Below are 27,400 nucleotides of genomic sequence, written 5' to 3' on the forward strand. Positions count from 1 at the left end.
TATTGGGTGAGCTCAGAGGCCAATACCAAAAGATGCAAAAGAACCAAGTATTATGCTTTATTATACCAATTGACCATTATATGGATGCAGATCCAAAATTAAGAAATAATCTAATACAAGTTAGTGTAAACTATATAGTGTTAAACCAGGAACAGTTGTAAAATATTTAACATTGAGAATTAAAAATATTCCAAGTAACTTGAAAAAGTATATCTTGATTTAAAGAGCTAAACTATTCTACTAGCATTAATAGAATGTCTGTTTAAAGGCAGACAACTTACAATATCAAGTAAGACTAGACTTCTCTGGTAATGGATTAGCAATCATTGATTTGATTTTTTTTTTTTTTTTCTGGTTAGCAGACTATTATTTCAGTGTTAACCTCAGACATCACACACATACACACCCACAACCATACACACAGACACATACAGACAGAAAACACACACATGCTGAACCAAATATTGGACATGCAGAGGGTCACGTATTAGAGCTTTTCTTTCTTTCTTTTTCTTTCTTTCTTTCTTTCTTTCTTTCTTTCTTTCTTTCTTTCTTTCTTTCTTTCTTTCTTTCTTTCTTTCTTTCTTTCTCTTATGTTAATTTCTTTTTGAGGGAGAAAGAGAGAGAAAGAAGAGGGCGTGTGTGTGAGCCAGCGGGACAGGGGCAGAGACCGAAAGGAGGGCAGAGGATCTGAAGCAGGCTCCATGCTGACAGCACAGAGCCCAATGTGGGGTTTGAACTCATGAACCATGAGATCATGACCTGAGCCAAAGTGGGACATTTTACCAATTGAGCCACCCAGGCGCCCCACATATTAGAGCTTTCTTAATTAAAATATCAAAGTCTTCCCTCAAATTTTAAAATAAAGTGAGCTCCATCAAAGTTTTTGAACCATTTGAAACATGATTTATGGCTTCTATTTTTGAAAATAAGTTATATACGCTCAGTAATCTTTTATGAATGGTTAATACAGTTTTCCACCAAGTAACAAAGATTCCTGATGAAGACTGAAAATCTAAATTGATAGAAAAAACTCTAGGTTCGTTATAAAGCCAAGCTTAAAAACATTTCCCCAAATCAACATTCTACACTCAGGATGTTATTCAAGGTATGAGACTGCATATAAAATGGATTCTACCATTCAGTGCTAAATTTCATGAGCACTACTGTGGCTTCAAGAAAAGTCAGAAAATTTTAGAGCTAAATAGGCATGTCTCCTACTTTTTATAGAGATCCAAAAGTTAACCTTAAGTCACTAGGCTGTTGTTTTGGTAACACATCTTTATAGTTGCTGAATAAAATGGTGTTAGTTACTTAGGTGTACCGTTGGCCAGGGCATTGAAATAATTTTAATGAATGAATATGGCTAGCCTTTGAGATAATCCTGAGAGCCACCCCCCCACCCCAATCCCTTTCATCCTGTTGATTTTATGGCAGATCCTTCCTTGGGAAACACTCCCACCTGACAAAACCAGAGAGAGCCTCTCTACAAGTTCAGGAAGAAGAAAGGTTCCTATCTCACAACTCCCTCACAGCACTGCTGAATCGCTACAGATGATCGAACATCCTCCAGGCACTGCTGTCCCACTAGGCCAAAGGGCAGCAACATATTCTCAACAGAGTCTGGTAACACTCTGTTTTCCTTCAAGGAATAAATTCAAGGGAAGTTAGAACTCTGCAGAGATGTAATTGGGGTTAATGCCATGGCTTCCTCCCTTTACAGAAGCTCCTCCCACTTCTTTAGTCTAGTTCTGGAGGGTTTGCAGTTTGCACCTACTGCAGGTTATCTCTGCTGGGGTGGGAGGTTCAAGGGCAGTCCACGTCTGCCTTGTGGCAGTATGGCTGGCCACCAACCAAGTGCCTGGCTTCTACAGCATTAGAGTGGCCGTGAATGAATGTATCAGCTCACACATTCAAAGACACCAGATCTATCTCCCTGTTCTCCAAAGAACCTCCTAAAGGAGTTAATAACGTGTCCGCATAATTAGGATTTCCATACATGCTACAAAGCCCAAAAATTTCACCCAACTTATGATGCTTTACTTAGTGTGACTTCAATCCTTATTATAATGTATCTCATATAAGGGGGACATAGCATAAGGTATAAGAAATAGAACACAAAAACTCGTGTATGTTGCTTCAGAACATTATAGATGCCTCAGAACCCCACAAGGAACCTCTGTGATTATATCCCCCTCTCCCTGCATAATCCTGATGTAGGTTTTCAATATATAAATAACTTTCAAAGTACATAATGCTGAAAACCGTTGGATAACTTTCTTAAAGGATGCTATAATTATAATTTTTATTAATTGCAGCTCTCAAAATGATAAAAGCATAAATGATTCCTTAAAAGTTCTCCTTGGGGCACCTGGATGGCTTAGTCAATTAAGCATTCGACTTCGCCTCAGGTCATGACCTCACCGTTCATTCGTGAGTTCGAGCCCCACGTCGGGCTCTGTGCTGACAGCTCAGAGCCTGGAACCTGCTGTGGATTCTGTGTCTCCCTCTTTCTCTGCCCCTTCCCTGCTCATGCGCTGTCTCTCCCTCTCTCTCAAAATAAACATTAAAAAACCATTTTTTTAAAGAAAAATAAAGTAAAATAAAAGTTCTCCTTTTTGGGTTTTCCTTCATTCCTTCACAATTCTGCCCCTGCCCCTTAGGGAGTTGTCTAGAGGAGGGGAAGCACGGTAACTCACCAGAGCTTATGATAATAGACACTGGTGCTTCCCAGATATTAATGTTAATAATATTTAGTGTTATTACCACATGTGCCTGTTAACATGCACACCCACTTCGTGGGGTAGGTACCATTATCACCTCCATCTCTGGCATGAGGAAGTGAAACCCAGAAATCTAGCACGTGGCCCAGAAGATTTGAATCCAAGTAATCTGGCTCCAGAGTCCATGCTCTTCTTAGCCACTATGCTACGTTGTGATTCTCTGAGATTTTGGTCTATTTCCACAATTAGGAATGTGCTATTTTTTTCCTTAAGAGAAACGGATTTCCTTCCTCATGAATCCTTCTGGGGAGAGAGATCTCATCTTTCCCTCCTCCACCCTTCCTCCCCAGTTACCATGCAGGTAACAGTCTGTTTGCCCGTTGAGGTGATTTCCTTTCAAATATTAGCCAGCCCCACCTTCTAACCCACAGCTTTGAGCTCTAGGTCATCTGATGCCTTCAGTGCCTGTGTGAATGTTTATCCCACTCCCCAGTGACTTATAAGAGGGACATTTCCTGGAAATATTGTGGATGGACATTTCACTATGGTGAGGTGTCCAGAGTGTCTGAATCACTCCTGTTGCCTAGTAACCTGTTTGTGTTTGGCAGGAGGAAGGTGACTCACACACAGGTACACTCAGACCCAGGGCAGATATTTATTCAGCATGACCTCCTCCCGGCCCTAGACGGTTGATTTCATGTTTAACCTTGACACTGTTCCTTCTCACATGCCACTGTTAGTATAGGCCCCTTCAATTCTCTCCAAGTCAGGGAATTCAAAATATAGTATGCTGTGCATAGAATCAACAGATCCTTTGTAGCTGAAATACAGGCTACATTATTTTCCCCACTGAGTTCTAAAGGAAAAAGTTCAAGACAAAAGTAATTACAAAATTCTTACATGTAAAAGTGAATTGAAATTATATGCAGTCGTGGAAGTTACACGCCATCCCTCTGAGAACTTAGTCCTTTCATGAATTCAGTTAATATAACATATTCCTAAACAGCGATGAATCACTAATTTTGACCTCATACTTAAGAATTTTTTCAGGAAAATAGAGTTGACTCATTTGGTGGGCCACATTCTAGGCCAGAAAAACTTTTACACTTACACACATACCTGTCTTTATTACCTGAAAGAATTGATGACCAAATATAAGTAGCATCAGACTTGAAGGGATTTACTTTCAAACAGAATATGAATATATGGAGAGGTCATAGCGGGCCTACGGTCACCTCACTGATCTTTGCCTTCAAATTTAAGTTAGCATGCATGCTTTAGCCAAAACGCTCCAGAATAAAACACTCTGGACTTGTACTTCATGTAAATTCTCCAGCAGTTATTACTATTCCCCTAATATTTTACAGACCCACCATTTCTCCTAGTGATTTCTATTTATTAAATATTCAAAGGAGGAAAAGTAGCTTCAAAAAAGACACACACATACACATATACCAGACTGTGGGTGTTTTTTTTGGTCCTTCTTTTCAGCCATGCCTGCTATAGACATGGAGAGTAAGACCTAAGAGTGTACCTAAATGGCACCTCTAATCTTGATGGGGAAGTCCTGAATCCTAATTTATTGGACTTATGGACATATTGCTTATAGACTGAAGGGTACAAATGTAGTTTAGGAAGTTTTCTTTTTTCTTCCCTGCACTAAGTAATATTCATCCTAACAAAGGGGTTCCAGTATGCCTGGTATCTATAAGTACTATTAAAATCTAATACAGGATATAAATTTTATTTTGTTCTCGATAGGTATAAAAGGGATACATAAATGTACTTGGCAAAGATTTTCATCTTAAACATATGTTAAAACTTTTCTCCAAAAATTTTCTCCAAAACTTTTTTGAAAGGCATATTTTAGGGAAAAAAAAATCTTTCCATATCTAAAAACTTCTTGAAGTCTGCCAAACTCCATGGCAGGCTTAAGAAAAAGATGCCTTCATTATCCAGAACTGGCTAATTGGTTACAATTACTACTGGCAAGCAATATGGGGATAAATTGCTCTCCAAAGTATTTTGAAGTCCTTAACCATGCCTAAAGCAGGTTCGCCCAATTTGAGGTCCGTAGTTGGTAAGTGAACCTGCTGGAGCCCACATGTTTGGGCTTGTGCATATAACTGGGGATAGAGAGTAAGCTCTGTTCTTCAGAGTCCCAAAATGGAGCTATGCTTGGGAAATGAAAGTGCCAGCAGAAAGCATAGGATTTAAGCTCATGAATTTGTTGCTGACCATCTGCTTCATGCAAGTTTCAGTCACAAAAGAACTTTCATTAGCATCAGGTGAACCAGACAGACATTGTCCCTGCCTTTACAGAGCTTGCTGTCAGAAAAACAAGTAACTATAACATAGGGAGAAGACTCTAGGAACACCTTGCAAAGGTATACCCCTTAGTTAGGAAAGATCAGGTAAGGCTTCCTGGAAGAAAGGGCCTCTCAACTCAGATCTGAAAAGTGAAGAAAAATCAGGCAAGGTGGGGTGGGGTTATTTAAGGCAGAGAAATAGTATATGCAAAGGCCTTCAGGAACAAAGGAGAATGTGGTTAGTATGGATGGGAACAGAAGGAAAGTCAGCTTGGCTGAAATGGAGAAAGGCAGGCTCCTGAAGAACCTGATAAGACCTTTTTATGATATTTGGATTTTGCCCCAGGATGATGGGATCAGGGACACGCTCAGTTTTGTAATTTATGAGGATCCCACTTAGGATTCCTGACACTTAGAAACCAAGGAGATGAGCATTTCTTACACTCAGCAGAAAATGAATAGGTCACTCCTCTACCCAAGGGTGAATGTATGAGATTCTTCATGTAACCTGTTTCCTGTAGAGCCAGTGAGATGTTACCATGTGACCTGGAAAGAGAGTGGCTAAGCACTCAGCCTGTGGAGAGGACTCAGATTCAAATTCTAATTCTATCACGTTCTACCCAATACTTAACTTTGGGCAAGTCCTTAAACCCTCTGTCTCCGAGTGGACTTAAAAGTAGCTACCTCATACCGTTGCTGTGTAAATGGCATGAGGTACTATATGTGGCCAAGAGCAGCAGCTGCCACGATGTCATTCAATCTTGGTCGCTGTCATCAAACACATGCCAGTCAACCAACTGCAAGCATTAAGAACCATTGCTGTAGACTACATTTAATATTTCTAAACACTATAAACACTTTTCTTTAGAAGCCATCTATTGAAGAAAAGTAGCTTACACAAATACTGTACATCTTTCTGTTTAACACTTATCAGTTTCCCATTTGAATATTTAAAATTTAAAGTGGGATGCTAAAGTTGTATGATTATTCAAAAATAAGCTTTATTTCCATCTTTGGGCCTTATGTCTATTTGGACAAAGATCCGCTGTCCTAAGCAAAGTTTCCAGGACGATTTGCAGATAAGCTTCAGAACTTCAGAATCAGAGCATAGAAATCACACTGCCTAACTATACTTCTATGGTCATGAGTCCAAAGGAATTTGAGTAAATCCATTTATTTAATAATCAAATTATAGAAAATTAAAGCAAAAGGTGTTGAAGCCTAAATGTAGACATTGGGAAGACCAAAGAACCAGTTGTGGATTCACCATTAAATGTCTAACCCTCTGATATCAGCCGCCTTCTTGCTGCCTCCATTTGTTAGATGTAAATGCTAAATCAGTGTTCAGAAATCTGAGGAATTATACATTTTACAAGAGAACACAGACTACGAGTCAAGATATAATGCCGGAGGTCGATTAACTGCATGCTAACAATATTTGTGTCACTCACCACGAACACCTCAGAGTATTAAAGTCTTTTAGAGCTGATTGAGCTATAGTGCAAGACCACTTCCAGTTCAGTGATTCACTAGGAGGACTCCCAGGACCCTGCCTGTAGTTCTACTCATGGCTATGATTTGTTACAGCATGAGGCTAGAGAGTCAGCAAAGGGAGAAGGCACATGGGATGAAGTCCAGAGGTGATCAGTAGCAAGCTTCCAAGGGTCCTCTCCCACTGGTATCACACAGGTTGTGCTTAATTGCCTGGCACTGACTGAGTTGTGCCAACACCTGTGAAATATCATCTACCAGGGAAGCTCATTAGTGACTCAGTGTCTGGGATTTTTACTGGGGCTGGTCATAGAGAAACCTGCTGTTGGGCATGTACCCAAATTCCACACTCCTGGAATGCAAGTGGGTATTCAACAGAAACTGCACTGTTTGCACAGTTTAGGCACAGTGAGCCACGCTAACGAGGGAATGATGGGAACCCTCCCCAAAGCTGTTCCCAGACGCCAGTCAAGGGGCCAAGGGTGCAAGCAGGCCTCTAGGGAGAGCAGTCTCTCCATCTGATCTCAATTAGCAATATAAGACCAAATTATAGGAGAAAGGTCTTACTCTTAGCAGGTCACCTAGGTACATCGTGAGCCTGAGAAGCACTTTTATCCTATATACTTTCAGTATTTAAAATGTAGCATTTTTAATGTAGACAACCATGATCTTAAATTACGTAACGGAAGATTTAAGACAGCCTTTTGTACAATAAAAAAAAAAAAAAAAGCTGAATTCTAGTCCTATTTACTTTTCTGAGCATCTTCTTTTCCAAAATACCACTGAAAAATCTGAACAAATAGTGTTCCTACATTGAAACTACTCTCAGAAACCATTTAGCCTACCAGATTGGCAATAAAATCCAGACCCAGATAACAGGTACCCTTCACAAGTTTCTAGTAGGGATGTGAATAAGAAAAACTCCCTCTGGCAGGCAATCTGACAAGATATCTTATGAAAATTATACATACACCTTATGACCTGCAGTTCTGCTCTGCAAATTATATGCTCTGGAATATAATTGTGTACACGCAGAATAACCTATGTACAAAGTTATTTATTGTGGCATTGTTTAAGAGCAAAGGACTGGCCACAACCCAAGTGTCCATCAATAGGTCACTATTTAAATTGTGGTACATCCATACAATGGACTACTCTGTAACTGTTGAGGGGGAAAAAAAAAAAGAACGAGGAAGCTCTTTTAGTACTGATTTGTTAAACCCTCCTACATATGTTAGGAGAAAAACATACATTGTACAGAAGTACAGTTTACTATCTTTTACTTTATGAAAAGGGCAAATATGAAACCACATTCATATTGTCTGTGTATGCAGAAACTCGGGAAGGATGCATGGGCCCCTAATAACAGGCTGGGAGAGGGTAGTGGAGGCAGAATTGGGGCAGAATCTGTGAACCTAAAAAAAATATATTAAAATGACACCCTTGACATGTAACCCTTCTGTCTTTTCTAAGTCCAAGTCATATCCCTTGGCACCTTTTTGCATGCGTGTGTTTTTTTAATAGGCTTCTGTATTTCTGCAGTGGTTAAACTAGAACATAAGATTGCTTTATCTTCTTTTCCAAATCCGGTTCCCGCTCTCTCCTTTGCATCTTGAGTCTGCCTGCCATCTTGAAGGGGGTCTCCCCAGGACAGCTGACAGTGAATTAAGCTCTCTACGCCTCCCTTTGAACATATGCCTGCTGAGGAAATTTGGGAGCTTCTTAAAAGCTCAATTTCTGAAAGCAGGGATTTTGTTTTGTACACTGCCTTATTTGCAACACTGAACAGAGCGCCTGGCACACAGAAATTGCTCAGTAAGTATTTGTTGAATAAATGAATTCTTTTCTTCATCTAGCTTCAATGGAACAGACACTACCAGACAAAGAGGGAGATATCATCGGGGTCAAATATTTAGAAATAGTTGTCATGCCCAGTATTGGCTCTATATAGGCATTCTAATCCTAGCAACATTCCTAGGATTATTTTGAATTTTACAGAAGACAAACAAGCCTATAGAATGCTGTGCTGAACGAGGACTCTTAAATATTCATAAAAATTTATTTTTAATTAACTTGGGATTATAAGGCCTTGGAGTCCATCTCAGGGCTGAAGTCTTTTTAGGCAAACACCACACTAATTAGTAATGATAAAAAAAAGAATGGCTAAAAGAACCAATGAACCCCCAATCGTAAGGTGCCTGCCCACAAGCAGCATAGAGAAAATATTTTGCATTAAAAATGTTACTGCTCTTTTTAGTTAGAAATAAAATTCTCCTTCAAATTAAATTCAAATCAGTCTAGACAGTGAACTGAATTGCACAATGTCAATCCTAAAAGAGAAAGTTTCCTCCTCAGTGAGTCCAGAAGGGGTATGACTACCATGCCTTTCTAACCTTGGTTTAAATGACTATAAAAACCAAATAACTCTGCTAGTAGTAATTTCAGTAATGTGGCTAAATAGGTGCACACCTGACTGATGTACCTTTGAAGCATTTTCTTAATGCACGCTTGAGGTGGTTCCTGAGTGCTGTCTTTTGGCCATTAGTAATGCAGAGAGATTAGGAGGTTTTGGTGCTCCCTCTATCTCTTACTGTCATTTAAGGCAACAATCCAATGAGTGAGGAAACATGCCAGCACCTGGATCAGCATGAACTCTAAGACTTTCCTGAGGACATTCTCAGTTAAGGCATTAATGGAATGTTTTAACTGGAAAGGGAAGACAGAGAAGTTTCAGGACAACTGGTAGGTAACCAACCGTCAGCTGATGCAAATCGTACTTATGATCTCGCACCAGGAAGCACTGAACCTACTGTTTGCAAATGGTAGCACGCTGAGCCCCACCCTGGTTCATGCAGCAGGTCTCCTAGCAGATCCTTTCTGCGAAGAGTGGTATAGGGCAGAGGCTGACAGCTCTAAAAGGACGGGAAGAGTGAGAGGTTCAATAAGAAAGATGCTTTGTTGTTATGTTTTGTTGGTTTTCTGGGGATGGAGGCGAAATAAAGAGCTAATACTGTCCTCCTGGAAGAGTCACCAGGAGAACACGGACTCTAACAGGTACCAGCATTTCAGGAGGAGAAATGCAACTCTTGGCCAGTCATTCCCCTGACATTTAATACCTGCCAGACCCTGTTCAGAGGTGGAGCAATGAAGGTGGGCAGATTCCTGTCCCTTGTGATGCGCACGTGGAAATGTGCCAACAAACACATAGATAAACAAGAAGACTGTGATAAATGCTACTGAGAGAAGTCAATCAGAATCACAGCAAGGTTGGTGTGGCTCATTTAGAGCAAGTGGTCAGGGATGCAGAGGATGCTATTTAAGACAGTAATTGTGGGGGAGGAGGGGGTTGGGCAGCCAAGGAAGAAGAGCACTCCAGGCCAAAGGAGCAGCTGGTTCAAAAGCCCTGAGGCAGGAATGAGCCAGGCGGTTTAAAGACTGGAAAGTCATGCATGCAATGCTGAAGCACTGTGATCAGAGGAGGACCAAAGCACAGTGGAGGGCAGAGGCCAGGTCATCGAGGGTTTTACGGGCCAGGTGGAGGGACTGCCTACACACAGGGCAAAATAAGCATCCAGGAACCCCAGGCTGCTGTGGGGTGCACACTTGGTCACTTCCACACAAAATGGTGGAAGACTCTCTTTGAAATACATACAGCTGCTGCAACCTTTTCATGGATTTTTAAAATAGACTGTAACTGTTTATAACTTGGTATTCATGACATAATAATATATTTGGCTTGCAGATTTTTTTTTCAATTACATAGCTAACATGGTGCCTTTCATCTAGTCAAACTTAAAATACGTCTCCTTATTGGGGCGCCTGGGTGGCTCAGTCAGTTAAGCCTCCGACTTCAGTTCAGGTCACGATCTAACGGGTCCTGAGTTCGAGCTCCACACCAGGCTCCATGCTGGTGGTGTGGAGCCCGCTTGGGATTTCTCTCTCCTCCTCTTTCTCTCTGCCCCTCCCCCACCTGCTCATGCACGCTCTCTCTCTCACTCAAAAATAAATAAAAAAAAAAAAAGTGCCCCCTTGTCAAAAAGAAGAATGGGTAAAGAGGGGGTGGATGGCAGAATGCAAATTCATGGTTACTATTCCAAAAACTCTTATGTACACATGCTAACGTAGTAGCATGTTAAGACACAGTTTTAAAAAATGCCACCAAAGTTTATGATTTACTGTAATTTGAAATATACGTACTATGCATGACTTCCTAAAGGAATAAAGTAAATGATATAACTTACAAAAGAAAATGCTACTATAAGAAGAGTAACGTAGAATCAGAGTGAGGTAGATCCAGACCAGGGGTTCTTGGTCACAAGATAGAGTGGAAGAGGGAGAGGTATTGCCTGTGACTGAATATTGTCGCACCTGCTCCTGGTAAGCAATCACTGTTAAGGTAACAAAGCTGGGAGGTGGGGGTGGCTTATGAACAAGGGCTCTGACACCTAACTTCACAATCAGCACCTGTGTGACTCCAGGAATGATACTTAACCTCTCTGTGCCTCAGTTTCCTGGTCTACAAGTGGGATAGCAACTAACTCCATGGGGTCTTTAAGAGGATTGAAGGAATTCATATTTATGGAGCTCAGAAATAGCACCTGGCATATTGTGTACTACTGTTAAATAACTAAAATAGAGATGAGGTAACAGAATGTACCAAGTCCTACAATGTGACAAAAGCTCATGCCGAGCTGGGCTGTGTGTTAGGTTCTCACTTCCTTTGTATAAGGAAGAGAGACGAAACAAAATTTTCTAAACTCAGAGAGACAGCGTATGGATCACCATACCTGCATGTGTTGGGACAAAGTGGGGAGCCGTGTTTCATTCCCCAGGGGACCAAAGCTTTTCTTGACATTTAGCTCAAGAAATACACTCACTGCGGGTCTCTACACAGAAGGCCAGCCATAAGCAATAACGCAGACCAGGGAGACCATCGTCTGACGTCATATGATGGTTTTCCAGGGTATCCCTCCATACATTCCAAAGCAGAACTCTCTAGAGTTTCTTTGGTAGGAAGCCAAGGCAACATGATACAGATAAGCTGCTCTGACGGTCTGGTTCGTTTCAGGGATACACCTGCATCAGAAATGCATCCTTTACTTCCATTTCCTTGAGCCATGCTTCTGATAAGAGCTGAGGAGGAGACCGCTCCAGATTTGTAAAACAAATTCTCCAACATCAGGAGATGGACAAAATGCAGTCATATTAAAAAAAAAAAAAAAAAAGAAAAAAAGAAACCTTAAGTAACCTGATGCATTGAAAGCGACTTTCCCTAGAAGCATCTGGTTTTAAGTCTAATGGACTTGAGAGCTGTTGTCTGGCAAAGAACAGCCATAATCGTCTCAGGGGATTAAACAATTTAAGAGAATATTCCTTTTGTCATAGTCATCCCAGGCTCTACCTGGCAGTAAAACATGGAGATTTTCCAAACGACAAAAGCCACTGTGGTTAAGGCACATTTCATTGTGATGTAAGTTGGAATGTAAAATATCAGCTGAAAAAGAGAGAAGTTTTTATTTAAAAAATTAGTTATTAGAAAACCTTAGCTAGAAAAGGACCTTTGTCCCTTCAGATATTCCCACACCTCACGTGCAATCTATGGTGCCACTGAACTATCCCCCCAAGTCCTATGGATAAGACTGTATCCCAGTGGTTTGTCAACCTTTTTCAACCCATCAGGCAAAGTATGCTGTTTTTAAGGCTAGTTGTTTAAGCATCTTTCTTCAGTTGACATAGTGTTAATCTTCAAATTGTTAACTATGGCAACGTATTTTCCTTTTAATACTTGTGAGGTATTGTCAAAGCCACCAAAGAAAACAGAAATAGATAAATTCACGTGCAATTCGCAGGCAAGGAAGCAGAGCAAGAGAGGATGTGTATAACTTATCCCTAAGGCACCCTTGGACAAGCATCATTTCCTCCAAGAAGGCTTTCTTGATTCTTCCAGACTGGATTGTGGCCCCGTTCACCAACTCCACATTACTCTATTCTTTTTCTCCATCGTAACAGTGGAAATTTTAATTATGCAGTAAATTGTTAGTAAAGATTTACTTGTCTCTTTTCTGTAAACTCTATGAGGGAAGGGACCATATCTGCCAGGTTTTCTGCTGTCCCTGGCACACAGTCAATGACTATTTGTTCACAGCCTAACTCGCTCTTTGTAAGACAGTCCAGCTATGATCCTGAAGAGTCCCATGCAAGCTACTTGCAAATCAGATAATTATGGAAGTCACTGAAGTAATCCTATAAAGGGTGGGGCGGGGTGACGACAGGAAAGCATTTTAATATTATAAAACCGACAAATTTGATGCCTTGAATATTTTCAGAAGCAGAATCCGTGGATGTACATATGGCAGATACGAGTGAGAGAGGGAAGGAGAAAAGGAGGGGCAGGAACGACCCACCAATTCAGATGGGTGCTTTAAGAGTAAAATTGTGTTATGAGAACTCAAATAGGGTTTTCTAATTATAGACCCTTAAATTTAAAATATCTTGAAAGGTCACTCTGTACTTCCCTCTGCCTAATACAGGCTGCATTCAAAACATCCCAGAAATAGGAGTCAAATTTTTTTAAGGCTAGAGAGGTTGAACAACAGATTAAAAAGCCCTGTGTCTTGCAATCTCTGCTTTCTACAGTTTTTCTGTTAGGTCTTCCGTGAAGAAATGATTGCCAATCTAGTCCTTTCCTTCATGACACAAAGGTGTTATTGTTACAGCTGAACTCCTAAACTCCTTCGAGTAAAAGTCCTAAGAAATGACAAGACGGTCACAACAGTGAAACTTTAAGAAATGCTTTCATATCTTCTGCAACAACAACAAAAAATAACCCCTTTATACTTTAATATTGAAAGGGAGAAAGTGCCGGGGCGCCTGGGTGGCTCAGTTGGTTAAGCAGCCAACTTTGGCTCAGGTCATGATCTCGCGGTTTGTGAGTTCGAGCCCCACACTGGGCTCTGCGCTGACAGCTGGGAGCCTACAGCCTGCTTCAGATTGTGTCTCCCTCTCTCTCTGCCCCTCCCCTCCCCTGCTTATGCTCATGCTCTCTCTCTCTCTCTCTCTCTCTCAGAAATAAATATTTAAAAAACATTTTAAAGAAAGTAAGAAAGTGTCTAACCTTATTGGTGAGCAAAGCAACCCAAATCAAAAAGTGAGATACCACGTTTTTACATATTGAATTGGCTAAAAAACAAAACCCAAATCATCAAACTCCTCTCCAGGACCACTGTAAAATACATTTCTTATATTTTACAAACACCCTAAGAATGTGAGCCAAGATTTAGCTCTGAGCTTCTAAGAACATTAACAACAGTAAAAAGCTGATAATAACTAAGTGTCCAACAATAGGGGATTGCTTAAACTGTGGTGGATGGACACAGTGGAATTCTGAAATATACTTCCTTACTGTGTTTAATGGGGAGGGACAAGAGGTTCAGGAGCATTCATGAGGACACAACAATAATATGTATATGACCCTATCTATCCTATAAAGTGGCATGTGTAAACATAAATGCAACAGGTGATAGATTTATGTGTGATTCAAAATTTCCTTCTTATCCAGGTTTAAGTTTTTCTAAAATAAACATGAGTTATTATAATTACAAAGTTAAAAAGATGAGGCTAAATCTCCCAACACAAACTTCCAAATATCAGTTACCATATTAACAGTCTCTTTAAAAAAAAAAAAAACAACCATTTATCATAAGCACAAAGTCTGTTTAATATCATTATGTACTAAGGATAAAAATAATAAACCCGAGTTTTCATTTTGGTCACTGTGCGTGGGGTAAGCAAATAAAAATACTCTGTCCTGGAAACTTAAAAGTTTTCTTTATAGCAAGATGCCATTTGTGGTAATGTACCACTGGGTAGCAAAGAGGCCAGCCTCTCTGGTTAAATATGGCATAATTATATAGTTCATAAAATTAAAGCAACATGTACATATGTGCTATGATTACTCCTGCTCAAATAAAATCTTGTCTTCTGAAATAAAAATGAAGCTAGAAGTAAAAATGAAATGAGACACGGATAAGCATGAACTAAGATGGAAGCAAATGTGGGAGGAGGCTGTTATTAGAGAGTTCACCTCTGGTCACGGAGAGAGGACTTTGAAGGCAGAGTAACTCCTCAGGATACACGTAAGCATTACAGCTGAAACCATTGGGATCCTACAGTATACTGTACATACCTGAGAAGGGTAACAGATGGAGCAGACGAGCTACCCCTGAGTCACTCTCCAGCGCTAAACCATGCGGACCCTTTGTCTCCTGCTCAGGAAGTCCCCAGGTTCCAGTCCATTCCAGTCTTTTAGATCTGCGACCATTTCCCTCCTGTTTTTATTTTTCTCTCTCACACTTTTGTTGTCCTTGGTCTTAAGATTTCTAAGGATTGTTTCCTCTAGCTTCTTCACTAGTTATTAGCAGTTTGCTTCTCTTGTGAGAAACTTGTTTGGGGGCACCTGGGTGGCTCAGTCGGTTGAATGTCCGACTTCGGCTCAGCTCATGATCTCGTGGTTTGTGGGGGTTTGAGCCCCATGTCCGGCTCTGTGCTGACGGCTCAGAGCCTGGAGCCTGCTTCGGATTCTATGTCTCCCTCTCTCTCTCTCTGCCCTTCCCCCACTCATGCTCTGTCTCTGTCTCTCTCTCTCAAAAATAAATAAACATTAAAAAAAAATTAAAAACTTGCTTTAAAAAATAATCTAGTTTACCCTTGTGCTTCATCACCCATCTTACAGTCTCACCCAACAGGCTTCCAACATTCCTTCAAAGCAATCCCAGGGCAAATTACATTTTGGTATATTTACATAATCCTTATTTCACAGAGCAACATCTTTCAAGGTCTTCTTTTAAGTATTAGATGAAGGATGATGTCCAGAGAACAAAATGAGGGTCAAGAAAGTCAACTCTCAGGGCTCCAAAGAGTTATTTGGTGTCCAAATAGAAGACCAATTAAAGTACCAGGAATAGGGGCGCCTGGGTGGCTCAGTCGGTTAAGTGTCTGACTCTCGGTATTGGTTCAGGTCATGATCTCAGAGCTTTGGGAGTTTGAGCCTTGCATTGGGCTCTGTGTTGGCAGCTTGGAGCCTGCTTGGGGTTCTCTCTCTCTCTCTCTCTCTCTCTCTCTCTCTCTGCCCCTCCCCCTACTCATGCTGTCTCTGTCTCTCAAAACAACAAACAAACAACAAAAAAACTTAAAAAGAAAGCATCAGGAATAATTGGAAAAGAGGAAGAAGAAAGAAGGAAGTGAAATGAGGGAGGCACACTAATAGAACTTTATGTAACTGAATCTTGAGCAAGACAAAGGAAGATGAAGCAAAGCACCCAGAGGCCTGGCATGATGAACACATTTTGGGGGTAAGGGCTAGAGCTGAGCATCTAGATGTAAACTAGAAGTGCTGAGGGTAGAATCTGAGGCACCACCCAGACTCTAATGGGCTGCCACAAAATGGGATGGTGATGCTGACCAAATAAATAAATCTGCCACGTGCTTTTACCTTCAGCTTCTAAATCATGCATGGTCAGAGGTTACACCTCGGGTACAAAAAGCAAGAGCTGAAGGAGTAAACATTAGGAATGTCCTTATTCACGACCATGCTTCTCTCTCTTGCTTTCAGAGTACTATCTACGGGCTTGGACACCTTGGATGTCACTTTGATCTTAGAATATGCCACCTTCAAGAGAAGGATGAGGTTCAGCACATGGAAAAAGAACTCCGGATTCACCCTGCCCCTGTCTCCCTAGAGTGTCTAATGCTTGCTGCAGAGAAAAGCAAAGAATAATTCTTACTTCATCCTTGAAGAAAGGTTTACAGATAGTACATAATCCTAGTTTTTCCATCACATTTCTAAACAAACAAAATGTATGAAAGAAATGCACACCTGTGTCCTCTCTCCAGTCAGGGTATACACAGTCACTTTTCATGGTACTTTAGCTAAACCGTAATAGCGTATCAGTGGTGAGCTACTCCTAACTGTCAGCAGTAAGAAATACGATGGACGAAAACAAGAAGCAAAGGGGTTTCCTGGGGGAAGCAGAATAGACAAAGAATATTTCATTACAATGAAGAGACCTGGCTTTCATCTGGATTCTGATATTGCTAATTGTGATCTTTAAAACGTCACTTGAATAGGTCCAACAGGCAGAAAATCAGTAAGAACATAGTTGAACCCAACAATAAAAACTAATCAACTGGATCGATTGACATATATAGAGGACGTCATCCAATAACAGAATACACATTCTTCTCAAGCTCACATGAACATTCACCAAAATAGACCACATTCTAGGCTATAAAATACACCTTCATAAATTTAAAAGACATAAACAGTGTCTCTATTCTCAGACCACAATGGAATTCAACTAGAAATCAATAACAGAGAGCTGGAAAATCCCCAAATAGTTGGAGATTAAACAACACACTTCTAATTAACACATGGGTCAATGAAGAAATCAAGAGAAATTTTAAAATATTTTGAACTAAATCAAAATAAAATCACAACTTATCAAAATTTGTGGGATGCATTAAAACCAGTACTTAGAGGGAAATCTATAGAAGTGAATGCATAGATTAGAAGATATAAAATAAATAAGCTAGGCTTATACCTTAAGAACTAGCAAAAAAGGGAGCAAATTCAATCCTAAGTGAAAGAAAATAAATAATAAAAATTAGAGCATAAATCAGTGCACTTGAAAAGAAATTAATAAGAAAAATCAATGGAACCAAAAGCTAGTTCTTTGAAAAGATCACTAAATGTAATAAGGCCTTTAGGTAGGCTAAGAACAAAAGGGGCAACATAAATTACTAATATCGGAAATAAAAGAAAGGACATCACTACAGATTTTAAAGGGATGATAAAGCAATACTATGAACAATTCTACACCCTCAAATTTGATAACCTAGGTGAACTGGACCAATTCCTTGTGAGATACAATCTGAGAAAACTCACACAAGAAACAGACCACCTGAATACGAAGCCTATGGGGGGGAATAAGAAGCCTATTAAGGGAACTGAATCAATTAATAACATTCCAAAATACAAAACACCTGGCCCAGACAGCATCATGGGTAAACTCTTCCAAATATTTAAGGAAGAAATTCTACCAATTCTCTGCAATGTCTTTTGGAAGACAGAAGCGGAGGGAGTACTTCCTAACTCACTTTATGAGGCCAACATTACCATAATACCAAAACCAGACAAAAACATTAAAAAAGAAAACTACATACCACCAATGTCTCTCATGAACACAGATGAAAAAATGCTCAACAAAATATTAGCAAATTTAATCCAACAATGTATAAAAACAATTATATATCATGACTACGGATTTATACCAGGCATGCAAAGCTAATTAAATATTCAAAAATCAATAATGCAATCTATCACATCAAGAGGCTAACAAAGAAAAATCACATCATGTCAATAGACGCAGAAAAAGCATGTGACAAAATCCAGCACCCCATTCATGATAAAAATGCTCAGTTAGCTAAGAGCAGAGGGAAACTTCATCAGCTTGATAAAGAATATCTACCAAAAACCTAACATCATACTCAACACTGAGGAGCTCTTTACCAACATATTAAAATCCTAGCAAATGCAGGAGGAAAATGACATAAAAGTAGACTGGGAAGGAAAAAAAATTAAACTATCTTTGTTCACAGGCCACATGATCTTCTATGCAGAAGATCCAAAAGAACTTACAAAACCCCTGAACTAATAAAAGATTATAGCAAGGTTGTAGTTTACAAGGTTAACATATGAAAGTCAATCACTTTCCCGTACATCCACAATGACCAAGTAGAATTTTAATTTTATAACATAGTACTATTTACATTAGCACTCTCCAAAAAAGAAATACTTAGGAATCAATTTAAGAAAATATGTACAAGAGCTACATGAGAACAACTACAAAACTCTGAAGATATCAAAGAAGTGGAGATATTCCATGTTCAAGCATAACAAGACTCAATTATTGTCAAGATATTAGTTCTTCCCAACCTGAACTACAGATTCAATGCAACCCCAGTTAAAATCCCAACAAGCTATTTTGTGGATATCAACAAAGTTGATACAGAAAGGCATAACACCCAGAATAGCCAGCTCAATGTTGAAGAAGACTAAAGTCAGAAGACTGACACTATCTGACTTCAAGACTTACTATAAAGCTATAGTAATCCAGACACTGTAGTTTTAGTAAAAGAACAGAAAAACAAGTCAATCGAACAGAATAGAGAGTCCAGAAATAGACCCATCTAAATAAAGTCAACTGATCCTTGACAGAGGAGCAAAGATAATACCTTGGAGCAAAGACAGTCTTTTCAACAAATGGTACTAGAATAACTGCTGGTCATCCACATGCAAACAAAACAAAAGTCTATACATAGATCGTAGCCATTCATAAAAATTAACTAAAGATGAATCATAGGCTTAAATGTAAGATACAAAACTATAAAATAATAATCCTAAATAGATAACACAGGATAAAAATAATTGACTTTGGGTATAGAGATTTTTAGATACAACCACAAAATCACAATTCATAAAAGAAATAATTGATAAACTGACTTCACTAAAATTAAAAACTTGTGCTCTGTGAAAGGCAATGTCAAGAGAAGGCAAGCCTCTCAATGGGAGAAAATATTCACAAAAGGGACTGTGATAATAAAATGTTATCTAAAATACACAAAGAGGGGCGCCTGGGTGGCTCAGTCGGTTGAGCATCCGACTCTTGAGTTTGGCTTAGGTCATGATCTCACAGTTCAGGAGATCAAGTCCCACATCGGGCTCTGTACTAGCAGTATGGAGTCTGCTTGGGATTCTCTCTCTCTCTATCTCTCTCTCGCTCTCAATCTCTCTCCCCCCCCGCCCCGTTTCTCTTCTGCCCCTCTCCTACACTCTTTCCCTCTTAAAATAAATAAATAACTTAAACATTTTTTTAAATAAATAAAATACACAAAGAATCTTAAAACTCAACAATAAGAAAACAACCCAATTCATAAATGTGTAAAAGACCTGAACAGATCTCACCAAGGAAGACATACAGATGGCAAATAAACATCTAAAAAGATGCTTCATATCATATATCACAGAGAAATGCAAATTAAAACAGTGAGATACCACTACGCACCTATTAGAATGGCCAAAATCTGTAACACTGACAAAATTAAATGCCGGTGAAGATAACAGAGTAACAGAAACTCTCATTCACTGGTGGCAGAAATGCAAGATGGTACAGCCACTCTGTAAGACAGTCTGGTGGTTTTACACAAAACTATACATACTTCAATCATATGATCCAGCAATCACACCACTTGGTATTTACCCAAGGAGTTTAAAAACTTACGTCCACACAAAAACCTGCACACATCAAATATTTATGGCAAGTAATTGCCAAAATTTGAAAGCAACAAAGATGTCTTTCAATAGATGAATGAAAAACTGTGATATACCATAGAATGGAATGTTACTCAGTGATGAAAAGAAACGAGTTATTTCAAGCCATGAAAAGACATGGAGGAACATTCAATGTAAATTGCGAAGAAGCCAATCTGAAAAGGCTATCTACTGTATAATTCCAACTATGTGAGATTCTGGAAAAAGCAAAACTCTAGGGGCAGTAGAAAGATCAGTGAGTGCCAGGAGTTAGGGCGGGGGAATGAAAAGGAGAAGCACTAGGAATTTTTAGGGCAGTATAACTACTTTATATGATACTGTAATGGTGGATACATGTCATTACACATTTTTCAAAACCCATAGAATGGGTTTATTCTATGCAAAGCATGAACCCTAATGTAAACTATGGACTTCAGTTCATAATAATGTATCAATACTGGCTCAACAATTATAACAAATGTATGACACTGAGGCAAGATGTTTATGATAGGGAAAACTGGGGAAGTGGGGACACGGTACATGGAAATTCTGTACTTTCTGTTCAGTCTTTTTGTAAACCAAAAAAGAAAGGCTATTCATTTTTTAAAAGTTTTTCTCAGATTTACCTATAAACTCATTCATATTTAAGACAGCGGTAATATTTTCAAAAAAAAAATTACTCCAAATACTGTGATTTAAGCTGTAAAGCAACATTCCAACATTAATGGCAGAACAGCCCCAATTATGTCCTTCAAGAACAATGACAATTTGCTCAAATACAACCACTGATCTAAATTTGCCTTATAATTCAAAAGCACTTAAGCCTTCTAAATGTAGAAGGCATTCTAAACACTACTTAATGTTGACGAAACATCTGTGGTCAGGGCAGCATTCCATTTTGTGGTATAACATGTTTAGATGTATAACTCCATCACAGCCCCCACAGGTTTTCATATTCTACATACGTATTCATTCCAACAAACACGAAGGCTATGCTTTGTATACCAAATGGTAGGGCACATCTCATCCCTGCGGAAATTAAAGGCCCCATTCAGTGTGTAGCCTAAACCCATATAGGGAGGGGCTCAGAACAAATCCATAACGTGCCATTTGCAAAACTGTACCCAGATGAAACCACACCTAAGACTTGTTTTGCTTCCAAAATGACACCTAAGACATCCCTTAAGAACATGCTTATAGCCGAACACTCACTTTAACGGAGCCCTCTAAGTGAAGAGTTTTCTCAAGCTGTTTGCCTCAAGGAACCTTGCTACCAAGAACCTTGCGATCAGTTAAAACGCAGCTGAAATTTGCAACAGAAATAATAGCCAGGTCCAAAAGATATTTTTCTGCCATTTGCAAAATCCCATGTAAGTTGTACACTGTGATTTTAAATGAAAATATCTCAATTTTGGGGTGCCTGGATGGCTCAGTCAGTTGAGCGTCCAACTTCAGCTCAGGTCATGATCTCACGGTTCATAAGTTCAAGCCCCACGTCGGACTCTGTGCTGACAGCTCAGAGACTGGACCCTGCTTCAGATTCTGTGTTTGTGTCTCCCTCTCTCTCTGCCCCTCTCCTGCTTGCACTCTGACTCTATCAAAAATTAAAATAAGAAAAACATTTTTAAAAATCTCAATTTTAATCAGCCTTCTTAAGACTTCTACGAATTACATCTTCAGTTCACAAGTGCACATGAATGCCTTTTGTAAAGAAGCACTTTACTGCACGATGATTTTAGTCTTTAGTCCTAATCCAAAGGGTGTGGGATCTGGGAACCTCTTCCTATGAAAGCACCCTTGGGATGGAGGCTGACGCTAAGGAGTCTGGGCCTCAGAGTTCCATTTCCAATGTCCTGTTGCTGGCACACCCTCAGCTTACTACACTTCTCATTGACAACCGCATCCAGGGCAATTCACAGCTGACACCACATTACTTCCACTACTTCCGTTTCCAGACACAATATTTAGAAACTATTAGTAACACTTGTGGTTTATAAACAAATAATAATAAAGCTGGCTCATCAGACAGCTGTATTTGTTAAATTCTGGCTAGGTTTAAAGAGTCAAGCCAAAATCTTTGTAAAATATAATCAAATCTCATTTAGAGGAACAAAAATGTTTTTGAGGACAAATGATTCAAAAAAGAATTCTGTCAATATGTCTTTTTTTTTTTTTTTTAAGTTTCATGTTGGAAGGAATCAATGGATTCTTAGAATTCAAAAGTAGGTAATTAACTACTTATATAAAAAAGGGAGTATGTATCCAACCCTGATTGTTTCACAAACAGCATTTTAGAAGCACAGTGCAAGGACATCATTTAAAACAAACAAACAAACAAACAAACAAACAAACAAACAAATTCAGCTTCATTTTCTTAATGATGGCTGAGTAGGGCAGGGCTCCATGGCTTGTATAAATGGGGCAAAAAGAACAGAAATGAAGTTTAGGGACTGATACCATACATTACCTTTACTTTTTGTGTTTCCCACTTAACCATTTGGAAGGAACTTTTATAAATGACATCCTTCTGGCTGTAGTTTCATACTTTTCCTCCTTCTTGTTCACCTACTAGAGGCAATGGACTTGTCGAGAAGGTAAACAAAACAACCAAAAAGAAGGATTAGAAGGGGGGAGAAGTAGACTATACCACTGAACAGAGAATCTTGAGAAAAACAATTAAAATCTGTATGTCACTGATGGTCGATGTTGGATGAAGATACAGTAACAGGAAGTAACCACTGCAAAATTTATAAGTCTGTGACACACACGAAGCCTACGTCCAAAATTCACAGAGGTACAATAGGAAATTACAAGACCGGTCATTAAGACAGGTACACCTTTCTCCAGTTTCCATGACTGTTGGCCAGATAACTAGCTTAATCTAAATTTCTCTCTCACGTACGTGAACACATAGATACAGATACAGATACAGAGAAAGAGCCAGACCAGAGGTTCTATCACCTAATTTCAGATATATTCCTTGCATTTCTCTCAACCTTATATTACATGAATTATCCTTGATAAACCCACATCCTTTAGACATGTATAATCTCAACCTGAATTACCAAAGAATCTTAGTGATAAAGAAGAGTTATATCACCCCCTTAATTTCCTTCTCTAAAAAAGGTTACTAATACTCTCTACCTTTACTTCGCTTTTCTCCTAAATTCCTATAGAGTTTCTTTTAGACAAATGTACTGTCTCTGAAACACAGAAGCAATCACGAATCAGATTTTCCTTTTTATCCCTCTACGCAGCACCCGTTTCATGATCTTCATCATGTTTTATGAAAGTACTGGAAGAAACTGCCAAATTAATCTTCCTAAGTAGGACTGCAACTTTGTGCACATCCAAATCTTCAGGCTGCAAAACAAATCCTGAACTCCCGACAATCACCATCTTCCTGAATCTGGTCCTCACCAGGAATGCCCTGAAAATGGCACCAAATTGGATTAGAGGGACTGATTAATCCCAGCCTTCCTAGACCATTTAAGGATTTTTCATGCTGTATTTCAAATGCTTTTATTTCTACCTTCCCAACCTTGTGGAAGATTTAAAAAAAAGTGTCTAGGTAGGTGGCATCATTACTATTGTCCTATTAGAGATGGTGTCTGCCTCAAGAAACGTTAAAATGACCCCCAAAGACGATAAGTAATAAAGTATGCATTCTCAATGGTGAAAACTGGTGCTCTAAGGGTGGAAGAAATGGTTTGTAATCCTCCAAAAGGCATTAAAATTTCACAGGGGGAAGGGAGTAGTTAGGAAAAAACTGTCTAAAAAAGGCAATAATGAAAAAAAAAAAAGGCTGAGAAACACAGATAGAGGAACCCAGAGGGCACCTTATATGCCAATTGGCTAAATGATCATGAACAAATTACTTAACCTGAGTTCCACATTCATATACAGCTGACATCATGGGTTTTTGCTCACACTGGCCAGCATCTTCTCATCCTTCACTTCTCACTTTTAATGTTCTTTCTCAAGGGGTCCTTTCTTGACCACTGTCTAAAGAAGGTCTCCCCTCTTTTTCTCTCTGAGCACTACTGACCCACTTTCACAATTTGTGATTATATGCTTGTTTCCTTGTTGTTTTTTTTTTTAATTTTTAACGTTTATTTATTTTTGAGACAGAGAGAGACAGAGCATGAGTGGGGGAGGGTCAGAGAGAGAGAGGGAGACACAGAGTCTGAAACAGGCTCCAGGCTCCGAGCTGTCAGCACAGAGCCCGGATGCGGGGCTCGAACTCAGCCACAAGATCACGACCTGAGCCGAAGTCAGACGCTTAACCGACTGAGCCACCCAGGCGCCCCTTGTTACCTTGTTTTAAATGGATGGCTCCCACAGTAGGTGGTAGGCTCCATGCGGGGAGCGACCACGTCTGTCTGTTCACAACAGCACACACCCAGCCAGGCACAAAAGGGTGCTCCCTGGTTCTTGCCAAGCTCTTCCCCTTCAACCGACTTGTATTCCCCTGACATACTGAAGGGTGCACCAGCGCTCTTCTCTAGAGATTAACCCCAAGAGATAGTCTTCAATACTGGCAATTCACTAACTCTTACTTTCTTTTAAAATCACTTCAAGGGGTGCCTGGGTGGCTCAGTCGGTTGGGCATCCGACTTCAGCTCAGGTCATGCATGACCTCACGGCCCATGAGTTTAAGCCCCAGGTTGGGCTCTGTGCTGACAGCTCAGAGCCTGGAGCCTGCTTCACATTCTGTCTCTGTCTCTGCCCCTCCGCTGCTCATGCTCTCTCTCTCTCTCTCAAATATAAAATAAAACATTAAAAAAAAACAAAAACAACTTCCAGGTCTCCTTGGCCCCAGAGCATAACCTGCCAGAAATTTTCCCAAGGGTCTTTGATCAATTATAAAAATTTTAGTATGGGGGCACCTGGGTGGCTCAATCAGTTAAGCGTTTGACTCTTGATTTCCACTCAGGTCAGGATCTCACGGTTCATGAGATTGAGCCCCACATTGGGTTCTGCGCTGATAGCTCGGAGTCTGCTTAGCATTCTCTCTCTCTTCCCCTCCCCTGCTTGAGCTCTCTCTCAAAATAAATAACAAACATTTAAAAAATTTTAGTATGGGGGCCCCTGGGTGGTTCAGTTAAGTGTCCATCTTCAGCTCAGGTCATGATTTCATGGCTCGTGGGTTCAAGACCCGCGTCGGGCTCTGTGCTGACAGCTCAGAGCCTGGAACCTGCTTCAGATTCTGTGTCTCCTTCTGTCTCTGCCCCTCCTCCATTCACACTCTGTCTCTCTTTGTCTTTCAAAAATGAATAAATGTTAGAAAATCTTTTTTTTTTTAAATCTTAGTATGACTTTCAGAGTTTTTACATTAATAAACTTGATATTAAGAGGGATGAGTTAGGGAAGGAATGTGCATATTTTTTAAATTCAATTTTGAATATCAAAATGGTACTTTTTACTCTTCAAGGTGTCCAAGATTTTAAAAGCCCTTCCTTTTCTTAGTCTAGTGGCTGTTGTTCTACCTTTGGGTGTATCAATAACTGAGCTGCTAATAGATGATACAATGGAATAGTCTAGGATATATATCCAATTCCACTACATGCAGGGAGAAAAATCTGATGTGAACAAGAAGTGAGTGTTTGTATTAGGTAGAGAGAAACACAATGAGATATGAGAAGTCATTTCAAATCAGAACAGCTAACATTTGGAGAACACTGCTCCCTCAAAATAGCTCCTGTCCATTTAGGAGGAGCCAGGTCAGCCATTATTACAGTAAAGTGAATCTTGGTAAAAATGTAACATGAGGGAATCATGTAAAATCCTAAACGTAAAATTTTTTTAATGTTTGTTTATTTATTTTGAGAGAGAGCTCAAGCAGGGGAGGGGAATAGAGAGAGAATCCTAAATGTAACAAGAGAATCACGTGTGTGTGTGTATATACATATATATGTATATATATATATACACACACATATACATATGTGTATCTGTGTGTATATAGATGTATGTATATATGTGTGTGTATATATAAGTATATGTGTGTCTCTCTACAGCATCAAGACATTTGGCAAGTTTTAAACTATAAGTTTAGTTGGAGGAAGTAAAAGAAAAAATACATATACACATATGTATGTGTTACATATATATATATTACACATACATACATGGGAGTATATAATCCACATATATCTACCTAAAAATATGTACATTATATGGATTAAAACAAAAAAAAGCATAAAATATTTCATTCCTTCCATTTTCTATTAAATGCGGTCTTTACTTAGGGTGGCCATATAATTTAACATCCTAACCAGGCCAGTTCTGAGAGTGCCAGATAACCTTACCAGTAATGACACCAGCACAGCAGTTATACACTGCGGCTGTCCTGGGCATACAAGGACATGGTCACCTTAATAATAATAAAGTCCATGGAAAACTGCAAGATTTCACGAAATAAATATAAGATGAACAATATTAAAATGTGTCCCCTTTAGAAAAGTTTTTTTAAAAAGGCTCTAAGAAATAAATCTTAAAAGATGAAGTCCACAAAAAACTTGCTCTATTTAGGACAACAACCTGCCAAAGAATATAAATTAAAAAATGAATAGTAAAGGATTAAACTAGGGAATTAGCCTCTAAGAGGACCAGCAGCTTAAATTAATATTTTCTTTAATTAAGAAAGCCAATCCTTTCTAAAACCATAAGCTGATCCCATATAGACATTTCTGCACCACAGACTCTAATACCACTTAGTTATTTTTGTTACTAGGAAACATTTGCACAAAAACAAGATTTATATTCTCCTCTTGCTTCTATTCTTCCACCTAAAGGAGTAATCCTCCATTATTAGCAATGCACTTACTATCTCCACAGCAACTAGTGTAATTGTGGTGTTGCAACAGGCGGAGAATGAAGTGGAAAACAAAATAATAGAAATAGTGTAGAAGAAATAAAATTTCCACACAGCCTTGGTGAGGAAATAAGCGCACACACACACACACACACACACACACACACAAGGAAACTTGCTAAAAAGAAGCCTTTTGAAGTTGTTAGTTGCTTCTAGGCCTTTAAGATGCATAAGTATGCAAGGGGGTAAAAATGGTAAATTGTATGGAGTAACTGCAGATGTCTTCTCCCCAAGAACTTGAAGATGGGGAAGAGGGGTGGTTTCTGGAAGAGAAGTGATTTCCACAGGTGTTCACATGTGGATCTCAAGAAGGTATAAAGTACAAACGAAAGGTCTAAGAAGAGAGGACCAGAGCAAAGACTAGAGCTAAGCAAGCCTTCCAAAGCAATCACTGGCCAACAGGTGTTGGGGGAGGAGTGGGAGGGGGGGCAATCCTGGGCAAAAGGGGAACATCAGTCCAGGCAAGACCATGGCTGTAGAAGGCAGAGGGCAGCAAACTAAGAATCAGGAAATCTGGGCTCTTCATTGGCCTCTGCTGATACAATACAGGAGTAAATAACACAAGGAAAAACGCAGTTTCAAAAATACTCAACGCATTAATTCAGAAAACATGTACTGAATGTCTGCATCATGC

The 27,400-nt window shown here is 39.5% G+C and overlaps 1 protein-coding gene across 6 annotated transcripts in view; it reads right to left on the reverse strand.

The window, feature by feature from the left end:
• The window catches only part of SGMS2 (sphingomyelin synthase 2), a 172,974-nt gene that overhangs the window by 44,025 nt on the left and 101,549 nt on the right, over window positions 1-27,400 (reverse strand). Inside the window, exon 2 of one of the 6 annotated variants that reach the window (XM_086704449.1) lies at window positions 9,334-9,435. The exons of the other annotated variants lie outside the window; for them this stretch is intronic. The gene's annotated coding sequence lies outside the window, so the exon portion shown is untranslated. The remainder of the gene's footprint in view (window positions 1-9,333; window positions 9,436-27,400) is intronic. 6 annotated transcript variants of the gene reach the window in all.

This window comes from Puma concolor, chromosome B1, assembly GCF_028749965.1.
Source record: "Puma concolor isolate L17-30 chromosome B1, mPumCon1.1.hap2, whole genome shotgun sequence".
Lineage (NCBI taxonomy): Eukaryota > Metazoa > Chordata > Mammalia > Carnivora > Felidae > Puma > Puma concolor.